The sequence below is a fragment of the Ursus maritimus genome, unplaced genomic scaffold (assembly GCF_017311325.1).
Source record: "Ursus maritimus isolate PB19 unplaced genomic scaffold, ASM1731132v1 scaffold_5, whole genome shotgun sequence".
NCBI classification, from domain to species: Eukaryota; Metazoa; Chordata; class Mammalia; order Carnivora; family Ursidae; genus Ursus; species Ursus maritimus.
In genome coordinates this window covers 7,000,965-7,016,374 of record NW_024426663.1, presented here as the reverse complement: position 1 = coordinate 7,016,374, position 15,410 = coordinate 7,000,965, and positions in this window count along the sequence as shown.

The following is a 15,410-nucleotide window of genomic DNA, read 5'->3' as shown; positions in this document are numbered from 1 at the left end:
GGAGAGAGATGCCATGTTTATAGGTTAGAATATTCAACATAGTAATGATATCCATTCTACCCAAATTGTATACATTTAACAGAATTCCTATCAATATCTAAGCAAGACATTTTTGAGCCATGGGCAAAATTATTCTAAAATTTATGTGGAGGGTCAAACTAGAATACTTAATTTTCAAAATGAATAAAGTGGGAGGAATCAGTCTACCCGATGTAAAGAATCATTACATAGCTATATTAATCAGAACAGGTAATGTTGGTGGAATGATAGATACATAATCAATGGTTCAGAGTAGAGAATCCAGACAAAAATCCACACACATACTCTCAACTGATTTTTTGACAAAGTTTACAAAGCAATTTAATAGAGGAAAGAGCCCTTTTAGTAAATGTTGCAGGAGCAATTGGACATCCATAGGCAACCCCCCTCCCCCAAAAAAGGCTCAACCTAAGTCTCACATGCTATACATCAATGAAATCAAAATGATTATGTACTTAAATATAAAATATAGAACTATAAAACTTTTAGAAAAAAAAATCGAGGATCTAGAACTAAGCAATGAGTACTTAGAATTGACACCAAAAGCACAATCCTCTAAAAGGAAAAAATGATAAATTGGACTTCATCAAATTTAAGAACTTTTATTCTGATGAAGAACTTGAGTGGATAAAAATACTATCTACAGACTTGGAAAAAAAATATATGTAAACCACATACAACAAAAGACCGCTATCTAGAATGTGTAAAACAAAAGAAAACAAAACAAAAAAAACCACAACATTAAAACAGGAAATTGACAAAAGATATGAATAGACATTTCACCAAAGAGACACAGATGGAAAATAAGCACATGAAAAATTTTTAATATCTTTAGTCATTAGGAAATATAAATTAAAACCACAATGAGATACACATCTGTCAGAAAAGCAAACTAAAAAGCAGTGATAACAGCAAATGCTGATGAAGATTTGTAGGAACTGGATCACTTCTACATTGGTGATAAGAATATAAAATGGTAGAGCCACTTAGAAAACAGGAACTTTCTTAAAATGCTAAACATGCAACCAGTATATCACCCAGAGATTTCAGAAAAATGAAAATAGATGTTCACACAAACAGTTGTACATATATTATAGCTGCTTTATTCATAATAGTTAAAAACAGGAAAAAATTCAGGTACCCTTCAGCAGGTGAATAGTGACACAAACTGTAGCACATCCCTACCCTGGAAAATTATTCAGCAATGAAAAGGAACAAACGATTGACACAGGCAATAAGCTGCATAAATTTTCAGAAAATTATACTGAGTGAAATCCCAATAGTTTACATACTGTATGATTCCATTTATACAACATTTTTGAAATGACAGCATTATGAAAATAGTTTGTAGATGAGTGGTTGCTTGGGGTTAATGAGGCATGAGAGGATGAAGTAGCTGTGGTTGTAGAAGTGCAAACTAATTGACCTTGTGGTGATGGGAACCTTCATTATCTTCACTCTATCAACATCCTTATCTTGGTTATGATATTGTACTATGGTTTTGCAAGTGTTACCAGGAGAAAAGAAGTGGGTAATTGTATTTATCTCTGTATTCTTTCTTGTATTTGCATTTGAATCTAGAATTATCTCAAAATTTAAAAAATAACTTTAGAAAACTAAATGAGTTTCATACGAAAGGAGAAGTTGTTTGGCAGTCAATTCGATCATTCAAAGGCTCAGGATAATTTCATTGAATTATCACACTCTTAGATTTACACTGAACAGACTTATTAGAACATTTAATTATGAAGATTTATTGTCTATTTAGCTGCCTCACAAGATTCTGGATTAGATTTAACCTACTAAAAAAAATGTATAATCGTCATCACCATATTGCATGCATTTTTTTTCCTTTACTTTCTTTGCATTGTACAGGGAACCATGCAAAGACTTTTGATTAAGAAGAGTAATTAACCTCAAGATAAAATTCTTTCACAGCTATTTATTGATCGTATTGCTGTTTTTCAGTCACGAATGTAGGAAGGGGCATAGTTACCGGCTTTGCCCCTCATAACAAACATTCCAAATCAAAATATAAAGGTGTGACTTACAATATAATCCTGCAGTACTAGTGTCCCACCATGGCCAAGACTATCTTTATGAAACCACTACAACATACCTGCCTTAATTTGGGCACTAATTTAAATTTTTTGTTATTTTGACTTCATTTAAGCTGCTTTTGAACACATTACAATATAAAATATTGGAAATTCGCTAAATTCAATACTTGAATACCAGTGTTCAAGTTCACCCCCCCAAATATAAAAAAAATAAATGAGGAAGATAATACAATGTCTATCTCACAATGTGATTGTTTGAAATCAGTTGGAAAATCAATGAGAGCACACTTTTTAAAAATATAACTTGCTCCATTCACATTTTCACTTACCACCAATATTTTCTATTCTTAGGTGCCTGATACTTTAATCTGACTGTGGCAAGGGTGGTGTTTTATTTCATCTGTATTTCAGATCCCTAGCAGATTGTGTGCCACAACCATTTCATTAATTGTTGAATGAATAAATGAATGAATGCAGAGATGAGTTAATTTGATTTTTAAAAGCTCCAAATTATTTGCTTATAACCAACTTGATTTTGAAGCACATAAAAAGTACTTTTTAACTTAGATCCCGAACCAAAGCCCACTTCATACTTTTTTTATTTTCTTAGCAAAAGGAGTTTAATTCACAAGGTTTATATGTGAAATCAATTTTGAGCAGTATCTCTTTCCAGCGAACAGTGCAGTATATCATGTGAAGGGCATTTTCAATCATTTCACTCTCCCCTTAACCCTCACTGCCACCCCTAACCTGAGTCACTATGAACTTAGAAAGTCTCGCTTTTTTTTTTCCTGTAAGAGGATTGACCTGTAAGAATCCCATATTTTTCTCAGGGTTGGAGGTGAACACTTTATTCATCAGGCAGTTTAACAGATTCTTTTTCAAGTTACTTCCAAGTTCCTACCTTCAACAAATGGTCTTAGAAATGATGTTCAAAATAAACTTCAGTAGTTCACTTCGGACTCATTTCCAGTCCTATTCCTAGAAAAGGATTTATTGACTCGATGTTTTAGCTTAGGTACTCTGCAACGCTTTCACCAGGGTGGGATAGGACAATAAATCTCTGTGGAGAATAAAGGGGCAGGGGAGCAGGGGTAGGCTAGGAGAGCCCAATGACTGCAAGCAGGTCTGACACCTGTGAGGGAACGCAACAAGGACAGGTGGGTTCGACAGGCAGAGTCAGATTCCTGCACAGTTCGTAGAAAAAATTTGACCACGTTGATGGATGGCCATCAAGCCAAAGGCCCCTAGTAGAGTACAAGCAGCTCCACAGTGCTTAGATTGGCAGGTGGAAATGTGACTCCACACATGTGGTCATGGGCTTGGATAGGTGGCAGCTGGGGCTGGGAATCAACTATGCTCTCTGCAACAGCCTCTCTGAGAACTGCATTTTCATGGCTGTGACACATGGGTCTGAGCAGAGTATAGAGAATTGTGCCTTTTAGGTAATTAATTTTGACAATCATTACATTTTTATCCTCAAGGAAAATAAAGCTACTTCTCATTATTTAGAGAGTAAATGCTATTTGGTCATCAAACATAATGTGGAAGAGCATCACACTTAAAGAGCACAGTCATCATTTCCCTGCAGTTTTCACCACTTGTAACAAAGTATAATAAATAAGTATTTGTTACTCGATATATTCCTGTGTATGTTTTAGAGTATTTGGAATAATCTGTCATCATGACTCAAATGTCATTCACTCATATTTGCATTTAATGCCCTCAATTTAAAAAACCTAATAATTGTTCATTTAAATGGCCCCAAATTCCTAATTTAATTAAGGTCTTTCAGAGATAACAGACTTTGCCAGTTTTCTGACATAAATAAATCCCATGAAATACGTATTATATAAACTGAAGCTGTGTACACTGCTTGGAAACAGTGTAGTAATAAACAGAGCTTAGATCTTAGAGTCAGAATTGGGAGGATCTGCAATGCTTCTCATAAGTAATTGACTATCTTTGATTTTGTTTCATTGTCTATTAAATAGGAAAAAATACCAACTTTTTAAGGTTTTCAGGATTATTTGAGATGCATTTGGTAAAGAATTTAATGCAGTGTTGAGCAAATAGTTAAGTGCTCAAAAAATGTACACTTGGGAATCCAAGTATGGTTACTGGTCCTATTAAGGTGCTTTATTTATAAGTTAATATTAGTAGAAGTTAATATATCTAAAAATTACTTAAGATTTAATAAGCATCTCTATTCTCTTAATTGCCAAATGGTGACATTAATACTGGGTACTTTATAGATGGCTGTGAGGATTATATTATTATATGAAAGCAACCATAAAATGAATTACCTATGTATGTATGTGTGTATCTGTATCTATTGAGCTTGTAGTATTTAAGAAGCAGTCAAAAAATACTAGCTGTGATCATCCTTACTGTCCTTCTTGCAGTAATCTTCATCTTCCTCTTCTTTTGTCATCATAATCAGCATCAATTTCCATGAGGGACATGTGATATCACATAGCAAATTATCTACCAGGTAGAAAAGGGTCATTGATATTTGTTGTATTGGTGACACCCTGAGAATGAATATAACTATTAGGAGAATGCACAAACAGTGAGTGACCATTTGAAAAAGGTGTACTAGAAAGTGAAACAAGAAGGCAGCTGCTTTCCAACTCTTTATTCTTTTCCCTTTTTGTTAGATTTAATAAAAAGTAAAATCATATGACATAAATTGAAAACAAAAAGGACCAAACAGAAGATCAAGATAAACCTGAGTGGAGTCTTGATATATTATACCCATTCCTAATTTAGTGTATTGTCAATTTTCCTTTACTTCAGAAGGTATAATAGCATAGGAAAAAAAATGCATCGAATTGAAGCAGCATTGAGAGAACAAATCAATCTGAGGTGGCACGAGAGAAATTAAAATATTTAAAGTGATGAAATTCCAACAAAGTGAAAATAAAATCCTCTAATGCACTTTACAAGGCACAGCTCCCTTTGTACATGTGATATAATTACTGTTAATTTTAATATAGAGTTATTAGCAATACTACAGTTTATAAGTAGGAAGGTTGTAACATAAACATGTAGTCATGTTTTTGACATCTTGATCTCATTTGTAGTGGTGATAGGACGGAGAGACAGGGGAAATATTGGTACCCAGGAATACCTCAAATAAAATTATTTCAGTGTTAAGTGAAAATCATAAAGTTCACAGTACACATCATTTTACCTATTGAAAGGTATTTTGTCTTATATTGCAATGAAGTAGACAAAAGCAAAAACTATTTATGTAAGTGTGGAATCACAGAATTTAGTATAGGGGATGTACATTGTATGCGTGGATTCAGTAATGTATTTGCTATTTTAATTCCTTAAGTGAAGCCATTTTCTCGTGATCAATTATTAATGGTAGCTAAATTTTTATGTAAGTGCAATAAACTAGTCAAATTCTCCAAGCTAAATAGATTATTTAATAGTGACCATGCAGCTTTATCTTATTTAATTGTAAAACTTGTATAAAATGTTTCTGAGAGTGTTTTCTTATATTACATAAAGAACTGAGTTTCTCTATCCACTATATAGAAAATTGGAATTCTGTATTTTCTTTTTGTATTCTCTACTAGGTTGTGGATATAGTCATTGTTTTGGTTTGGTATCTGTTGCTCCTTCATGAACACTGTTGATGTCCCGACTCCACTGTTAGTAAAAGCATTCCAACTAAGTATGTTCGCTTTATATTAAATCTTGCACTTGCAATTTGGTGTGGTGTTACTGAAAGGGTGATTGAGATAAATAAAAACTGTTGATCCTTGAACAACATGGGGGTAAAATATGCTAACTGTAGTGCAATTGAAAATCTGCATATAATTTTTGATTCCTCCTAAACTTGGCTACTTATACCCTACTGTGGACCGGAAACCTGACCAATAACATAAACAGTCAATGAACACTTATTTTGTATATATATTATGTACCACATTCTTTAAAAAAAGTAAGCTGATGAAAAGAAAATGTTACTGAGAAAAATCACAAGAGAAAATACACTTGCAGTACTGTACTCTATTAATAGATACTGTGACTTTGTCACGTGTTTACGGGATACATCTTCTGTTTGTCATTACCTCCATCTATATTGTCCTATATGATACAAAACACTGTATATGTTACACATAATACTAATAATATAACTCAAAAATAAAAGATAATGTGAAAAAGAAAAATTATATTTATTTATAAGACCTCATTCACTGATAATGATGAAGCAGCAATATGATTGCTTTATGGTAGACTAATTTAATCAATATGGATGCTTCATGGTAGTCTAGCCTATACACTAATGAATAAATTGTTAGAAACTCTTTATGGAATACTGTATTATAGCCATATCAATAATACAGTATTGGAAATACTGTTACATTAAAAAAAAACACTTACCTGTGATAGACTGGTATGCTATTTCTTGAATTATGAGACAGACATACTGTATGGTAATGTAATTCTTCGAAAGCAAAGTTATAAAACAGTAAGAAAACTAACACATTAATTTTATGTTAAATATCTCTCATCTTTTTTTTTTTTTTTAAAGATTTTATTTATTTATTCGACAGAGAGAGAGACAGCCAGTGAGAGAGGGAACACAAGCAGGGGGAGTGGGAGAGGAAGAAGCAGGCTCATAGCGGAGGAGCCTGATGTGGGGCTCGATCCCACAACGCCGGGATCACGCCCTGAGCCGAAGGCAGACGCTTAACCGCTGTGCCACCCAGGCGCCCCTAAATATCTCTCATCTTATGCCTATGTAAATGTGGGCTATCCAACTCCATACAAATCTTGCACACATCATCCTACACAACAAATACATCATGATGATGACGCAAAAACGTCTCTTCCGGTTCTTGCTGTACGGTTACTTGATTTTCACATTTTCATAACAGAAGTTTATTAACTGTAAGGCATGATGATTATTTACTATTCATTAAATAGAAGTGGATCATTATAAAGGTATTCATGTCGTTGTCACCTTGAGCAGCTGAGGAGGAAGAGGTGGGCTTGGTCATGCTGTCTCAGGGATGGCAGAGGCAGAAGAGGTGGAGAAGTGGAAGGCGAAGCAGGAGAGAGAGGCAGGCACACTTGGTTTAACTTTACAGAAATAACATTGTAATTTCTATGTGACTTTTTGCCTCTTTATTTCTGTAAAAATGTTTCTGTAAAAACAGTTTCACTGTTTGCTTTAGTTTCAGTGCTGGTAAAAAAGAAGTGTCCATGCTGTAAAAAAAATCAAAAGTAGTGAGGACAGAACCAATATCAATTGGTTTTTGGACATTGCTTCAATGTTTTTTTTTTCCCATCATCTGGCACTAGTTCAAAAGCAGTTTTCTCCGTCAAGTCAATCTTCTGTTAATTCTGCTGGCATTGTGTCTGTCAGCTCTTGAATTTCTCAAAGATCATGTCTTGAAACTCTTCACTCCCAACTGTTTTTGCCATTTTCACAATCCCTAATGATTGACTTGATTGGCTCTGTTGTAAGTCATGTGAAGTCGTGCACAACATCTGGACACAGTTTTCTCCAGAAAAAAAATTGTGTTTCAGTCTTGTTGGCTTTCATGGCCTTTTCCCTAACTATGATGGCATCTCCAGTGGTATAGTCCCTCCATAATTTGATCAGGTTATCTCCACTGGGGTCCTCTTCCATGACATTGACAACTGTTTCCTAAGAGTATCCTGTCTAATAAGCCTTAAATGTCCTTAGGACTCCCACGATCTAGAGATGTTGTGTTTGGGGGCACACAGACCACTGTGATGCGTTTGGTGTTGAACTCATGGGATTCTGGGTGGCCGGGGCATTGTCCAACATCAAAAGAACTTTAAATGCAGTCCGTTCCAGGAAAGGTACTTCCTGCCTTCAGGAACAAAGCCTTGATGGAACCAATCCAGTAAAAGTGTTTTCGTTGTCCAGGCCACCTTGTTGCACAACCAAAAGGCTAGCAGCTGATGTTCGTCTTTTCTTTCAAGGCTCAAGGGTTAGCAGCTTTACAGATGAAGGCAATCCTGATCGCAAACCGAACTGCATTTGCACCTAACAGTATAGTTAGCCCATCCCTGCCTGCCTCAAAACCTGGTGCTTGCTTCTTTTCCTTACTAGTAAATGTCCTTTGTGACATTTCCCACCCCACCCCTAGAATAGGGTGCTTTCACCTGCATTAAAAACGTTTTCAGGCCGGTGTCCTTTCTCTTCAGACATTATCTTAATGGTGTTTGGGATTTCATTGGCTGCCTCTTAGTTGACAGAAGCTATTTGACACTTTTAAGCCAAACCTCTTTAAAACATTATCAAACCATCCTTTGCCGGCGTTATGTTCTCCAACTTTAAATCTTTTACCTCCCTTTTACTTTATGTTGTCATGTAATGACTGTTTTTTCCTCAAATCCTAGTAGAGTGGAGAAGTATTTTATAGCAATCTTGCATTCCCATAAAATCTGCATTTTCAATATGAGATAAATTATATAATCCAGGATAATGGTTCTTATTTTAAAATCCATAACGTTAATTATATCAGTGAAGTTCCTTTTGCAATATTATGTAACACTTATTCACCGAAACCTGGGGTTTGTGACTAGAAATCTCTATGCAGATGTTATTCTATCACACTCCAGAATCAGAAGTTTTAAAATATTTTATTTATTGCATTTTCATACACTTGCACTTACTTTGAGACTATTAAATAGAGCACAGCTTGCCCAACTTGTTCTGGTTTTTTTTTTTTTAAGGCTACATGTTGCTTTCTCTTTATTTTTGACTCCATCTTTAACAATAAAGATTATGCTGCATTTTGCTTTATTCTGTCCAGTATTTAGAAGAGCACAAAGCTCTTTTTAGTCAGAGTAGTGTAGGGTTTCTCAAATGAGTGTCTCTTCATCTTAAAATTGGGTAGAGACAAATCTTAAGTTTCAGTTTTGGTGAGTTGCCATATTTTTTTCAGGGATAACAACAATCCGATCCCATTTCCTTCTTTCTTCTATTAGGTGATGAGAAAAAAACAAAGTTTTTACCTAATCTCCCCCCCCCACCCCCCAGGTTTTTTGCAAAAAAAAAAAAAAAATACTTATTTTGTACTTAGTTTACTCAAACACTTTGGCACTTAAGATGCCTCATTCAAAGAATATGCAATTGCCATATTTACGTTTCTTTATCTAAAAAGTGAGAATTTAAAATTGGTATCACTCTTCTTGTCACTTTAAGGACTGCACATTCCTGTAAATATATCAGAAATGGGTGTGTGAAAATTTGTTTCCACTACTACCTTCTTATACAATTTCCCTATTCTTCTTAGATTATAACTTCGCTAGCATCTAATCATAAATTTTGAGAAAGGGAGAGAAAATATAAATTCTGTAAACTCTTCTAGCATTCATGGATGAAATCTTTTGTAGATTAAATACTGCATCATACTCCATGAATATTTAATTAAAATAGTTATTCTCAGTTTGACTTGGAAGGGTTTTTAATTCATTGGAATATGGGGTTTTGATAAGTGTGAGGATATTGGTAAAATTATACAAGGGCATTCTTAGTCAATTCCAAATTTTGAATTAAGTACTTTTAGAGGTACCATTAAGTACAGTTATATTGTGTTAATTGAGCATAGTTTTATATTTATCAACTCATTTGTTCCCCACATCCATCGCAGAGTGAGAAGGCAGTAAATTGCAAGGTGTTGCTTTTCCAACTCAGAAGATCTGTTTAAAATGCAGATTCTGAGTCAGTAGTTCTGGGATCTAGACAGCTCTTCTGCATGTCTAACAAGCTCACCAGGCACACTGATATTGTTCCTTCAGGGACCATAGTTTGAAGAGCAAAGCCCTGAAAAAAACCCATTAAACTCAAAGTCTGGAAATGTAAACTTTAGCCTCTAATTTTTCAGTTGACAACCTAAAGCAAATTACTTTATTTTGCTGGGCTAAATCTTTTCACTTCTAAAGTAAAGGTATTGGAGTTATTATTCTGTGATTTCTTTTTATTAATTAAGAAACTACTGATCATAGAGGTAAAGATATTTCTCAAATTCACACATTAGTGACAACTCCTATTTTCTGACTCCAGGTTTTCCAATGTCAAGGTAAAGCTTTTCATTTTACCGTACTAGCAATAGAACCTGAACCCATTTATATAGAGCACCGTAGCTGAAAATAAGAGAAATCATGCAGAGCTATTTTACAAGTTACCTTGAGAAATTTTAGTAGATTGAACTGTTATTACTTTGATGGATTTTATATTTTTCATGCTATATCAATAGTTTTCTCTCCATTTTATTTATTTCCACTATTTATTTTTATTCCATAGCCCCTTCTCCTACTTTGAAGCAACCCTTGACCAAGTGATAGCAGCACCTTTAAGCAAAGCTATTCTTCACAGCAGTCTTATATCAATGCCAGCTGTGATTTCATTTATATTGAATCACTGTAATTCCTGAACAATTTATAAAGTTTTGCAACCCTGATTTAAACTTACATTTTCATGAAGTAAAGGTACACATAGACCATATTCATCTGTTTGTTTCTACTTTTCATTTTTGTGACTAAAGTTGAGCTTGCAGATAAAACCTACTGGCATGCCTTCATTGACTAGGAGAAGCATCATTCTAAAGCAAGTGTGGTTAAAATCCAAATAGGCGTACTTGCAGGTGTATTGTGTGTCTCACTGGTGGTGTTGCACTTATTGCCTCCTGCAGTCTACAGGACAGTGTTCGGGCATATGGCTAAACAGGTGCACATGGGCATAAGACCAAATCTAAGCCAAAACACAAGTGACCAGTGCGCTTCCACATATTTAGCCCAACTGGTAGTTTTTTATTGACTGCAGATGGTTACCGACGACACGATAAAAAGCCACCCGTTGATTGATTATATTTTTAAATAACCCTAAAGTTTTTTCCTCATGGCTAGGAATTCCGATTTGTACTCAAGGTAAATTGGAGCCCATGTGATGTCCTTATAGCCCAGATGGGCCATTGAAGCCAAGAGAGATTTCAATCCTCCTTCCCAGTGTAAGACTGATATTTTAAGAACACAAAGAAATGAGCCAGTTTCAACTCAACTCATCTTTACCTGAGGTCTTCCCACATTTGTAACTATGTGCTTCCTGGGGGCCTGAATGAAAGCACTGAAGGAGTCCCAGAGTCAAAATATATATGTAAGTTATTTTATTTTTGGAACATTTCTTATAGTAGCCCTGGCTGAGAAAGTGCCTCATAAAAATGCATCAAATATGTTTTACGTGTCGACTCCGTTTTGTATACTAAAGGACTCGATAAAGTGGCCACACGTAGAACACAAACACGCACACACATTGATATACCTTTTACTCTCCAGTGTTATATAATTATGAGAGTCCATATGTATACATATGGAGTAAGGAAGAATGTGATTGGAACTCTAAGACTTATCTGAAAAAAAATACTACTAAAAACTAAAAAAGAGCGGACAGTACTCTTTCTGATATGGGGATAGATAGAGAAGTACAGGAAAAAAGATCCTGGCCTTTACCTCACGTATAATACTTGGGAAGAAACTTGGAATATTCTGGAACAAGTTAGTAAGATAAAGTGGGCACTGCATTTGGAAATGCATGATTTGGTTTCCAAAACAAATTTGCCAGTATATGATCTAATAAGATTGTGGCCGATTTATTCCCCTCATCAGTTTGGGCAACACTATCTTCATCTGTGAAATAAAGAGCTTGTGTTTGATGATGCACTCTTACATAACCTAAGATTATGTCATGATTTTAAAAGCTATTGAAAGCAATTGTAAGCATTGTTACTCTTCCTTCTCTCAGATCTTCACGCTCTGTGAACTTCCTCTACTTCATCTTTGTAACATTTTATAATTAATTGACAGATAGTGTTTATTTTACATACTTCCTAGCCAGTAGAGTGTAAGCTCCATACAGAAGGTGTTATTTAATTTGTATTATTCTCCATGTCTGGCACAAGTAGTACACATTCAATAAATATCCTGTTAATGATTAAATGAATCAGTAAACATCTTCCCATGAAGTGAATTAATATATATATGAAAATTAATAGCCTCATTCTGTTTTATCCTGAAACACTTTTCCAAAAGTAAAAACCCTAGTGTATAATTTGAATTGTATCTAGTTAAAAAAGAATAAGTACCTTAGAGTCCAGAAAATCAGTATCAGACAGTCCAAAATTCAGTGTGTATCACACACTATGACCTTTTTAATGCTGCAACTTTGTTTTGCTGGTATGTTGACAAAGAAGTTAACAGGGAGCAAGCCGATCATTCATATTAAAATAACCCCTTGTTTTCTAATAATACAGTGGAACAGATACTTTTTCTCAGCTTTCCAGAAATGTGCTGTATGGCTAAAGCAATATATATCTTTGAAATTATAAAAGCACAGTTTTATAAGATAAAATGTTTAATAGTGAAATAGTGAAACAAATGCCTTGAAACATTAAGCAATTTTTAATTGGAGAAAAAGTGTTATAATCCTGTGTCATCTTACTGAATAAATTTTCAGTTAAGGAGCAATGGTCAAGGGCACCTGGTGGCTCAGTCTGTTGGGTGTCTGCCTTCAGCTCAGGTCGTGATCCTGGGGGTCCTGGGATCGAGCCCTGCATCAGGCTTCCTGCTCAGCAGGGAATCTGCCTCTCCCTCTGCCTCCCCTGCTCCTGCTCTCTCTCTAATTCACTTTCTTTCTCAAATAAAATCTTAAAAAAAAAAAAAAAAAGGAGCAATGGTCAGGAATCATTAAAGATTGGAAGTATCTATATAAGTGGAGTAAGTGGCAAGAATGTAAAAATAAACATCTGCTATAAAAAGTCTCATGTTAAACACTAAATGTAAAGTATTACATGTAAAATAATAAAGAATTGAATAAAACACAAGTTTTAAAGTAGAAAATAAAATACACTCTCTTAAATAGACATTTAGCAGGAAATTATATTTTTATAATGTTATCTCCTAGAAAGAGTAAATCAAAATACTAAAAACTACTGAATATTAATTTTTTAAAATTTAGCCAAAGCCCTAAGTATATGTCATAAGATTTTTTGACTAATTTGAATTAGTGTTTTATAGTGGTCTTCAGTTGTTATCACACATATTGATATTAGCTAATGAAATTTGTGAAATTCTTGACAACTTGCTTAACCAGATACTAATTAAAATCATATGCTAAATCACTAACCACAGGCCAACCCATATGAATACAATGACAGATATTATTGGCTTCAAAGATAAAGCTTTCTAAGATATAAATTTTTTAGATATTATAATACATAATAAAGGAAATTAAAACCAATGAGACATATGGTATGCCTGAGTCAGAACAGAACTATGTTAAATATTCAGAAGCAGAAACCTAAAAAGGAATGCATTTGTGTAAAGAAAATCAATATCACAGTGAGTGTAATGAAATGCATAGGTAAATAGTTGATTTTCTAGCATTTCTTCTTGACTAAAATATGGAACAAAATACGTAATATATTGAATAGTCGTAATTTAATTTTTTTCTGATATGCCGCTTTACCATCATGTTGCTTAGGTACTAAATTTCTAAATACTATGTATACATATGTATTAATTGCATTTATATTAATTTGGTACATTAGATAGTTTCTAACACAGGTCCCCACTGGTTTCTACATAATGTTACTAACACCCTTGGGGTGTAGCACCTGTGTACACAATCCCACAAAGGTGACGGGATATCATTTCTGTCCTAACTTTACATAAGCGAGTCACCGTAGTGTGGGGGCCAACATGATGAGGAACTAAGGGCTGCCTCCAGCCATCAGCCAGCAAGGAACTAAAGTCCTCCGTCTAACAGCCTATGAGAAATTGAATCTTGAAAAAAATACACACTTGGAAATGGATCGTGCCGTGCCCAAGTCAGGCCTGTAGCCCAGAATCCTTACCTGCCTTCTTGTGAGAGATCCTGGAGCAGGAGACTCAGGTCTTGTGCCAACATAGTGGAGATAGAGGATGCTGTCATCATCCTCAACTTCATATTCTTTGGAATACCTGGTTGTTCTCATTGATAGTACAAGAGCAATGTTACTTGAAGCTTTCCAAATCCTAAGTGACATCAGAACCTGTTTTATTTCTATCTCTGTATTCCACAAGTAGAAAAAAAAATAAAAAAAATCATGCAATGTAAATGTAATAAAAATTCAGTTTAATAAAGGATATTGGAAAACTTTCCTAAATTTAATCAATCTGCTTAAAATTAGCATGGGGGTTTGGTTCTTCAGAGAAAATATCTTTCAAATTACAGCCAAGAAAACAAAACACCACAAAGTGTCAGGCAGTGGTAAAAGGTGAAATTTGGCTTTCTGAAACCATTTATGTAGAAAAGCTATCCCTTCCCAGCACGCGCGCGCGCGCACACACACACACACACACACACACACACACACTTATGCAAAACCATACATATTTTTATGAAATAATGAAACTAGAATTTGTAGAATCTGTCATTACTACATGAGCCATAAAGGTGATTGCACTGAGCTGGCAAAATGTTTTAGCTGCACTGAAACAAATGTATCTGCTGGGTGGTGATGAAAACAACAGGATCTGTTAGAAATTGTTGCAATTACTATCTAGACTTCCTGAACAAATTCGTTTGTGCTATTATAAGGAAATGTATTTTTTTCTCCAAGTAAAAAAAGAAATATACTGAGGGATGTATGTATGACTTTTTCCCTTCAGACAGTGAAGCATGATTTTATTGAATATCTCTAAGCAGAAATTTGGTTTTGTATGGAATCATTTGCTGCTTTTAGGGAAAAGTATCTAGCATTATTTTATTCACTCTTAGGGGGTCCAAATAACAGGATGATTGGTCAGTAAAGTAACTTTATAGGTTAGGTAACCAGTTACCAATTATGAAATATAATGTGTCATTCACTAATAAAAGAATTTATATAATAAATTAGGAAAAGTATTCTTGAAGGGCAAATATTTGAATAATTATGGAGAGAACCAATATAGAAATGGCTTGTAAATATTACGCTATATAAGACAACTGCAGAAATGCATATTTTTGCTTAATTCAGTCAACTGCATAGCTCTCAAATTCTAGAAAAGTCAAACTAAATGCAACTCCATCTTTTGTGCCTTGAAAGAATGTGAGCTTGAATCACCTCCTCTGTGATTGATTTTCCTGTTTCTGAGAGTACAGGTGATGCCAGAATTACTGAGTGGGCCTCCAGAACTTTCAACTTTATCAGAAGGAAATGAAGTAGGATTTACTGGGAAATATACAGAATCAAGAATAAGGGAAGTGGTATTACTGCAAAATTTAGAGAAGAATTT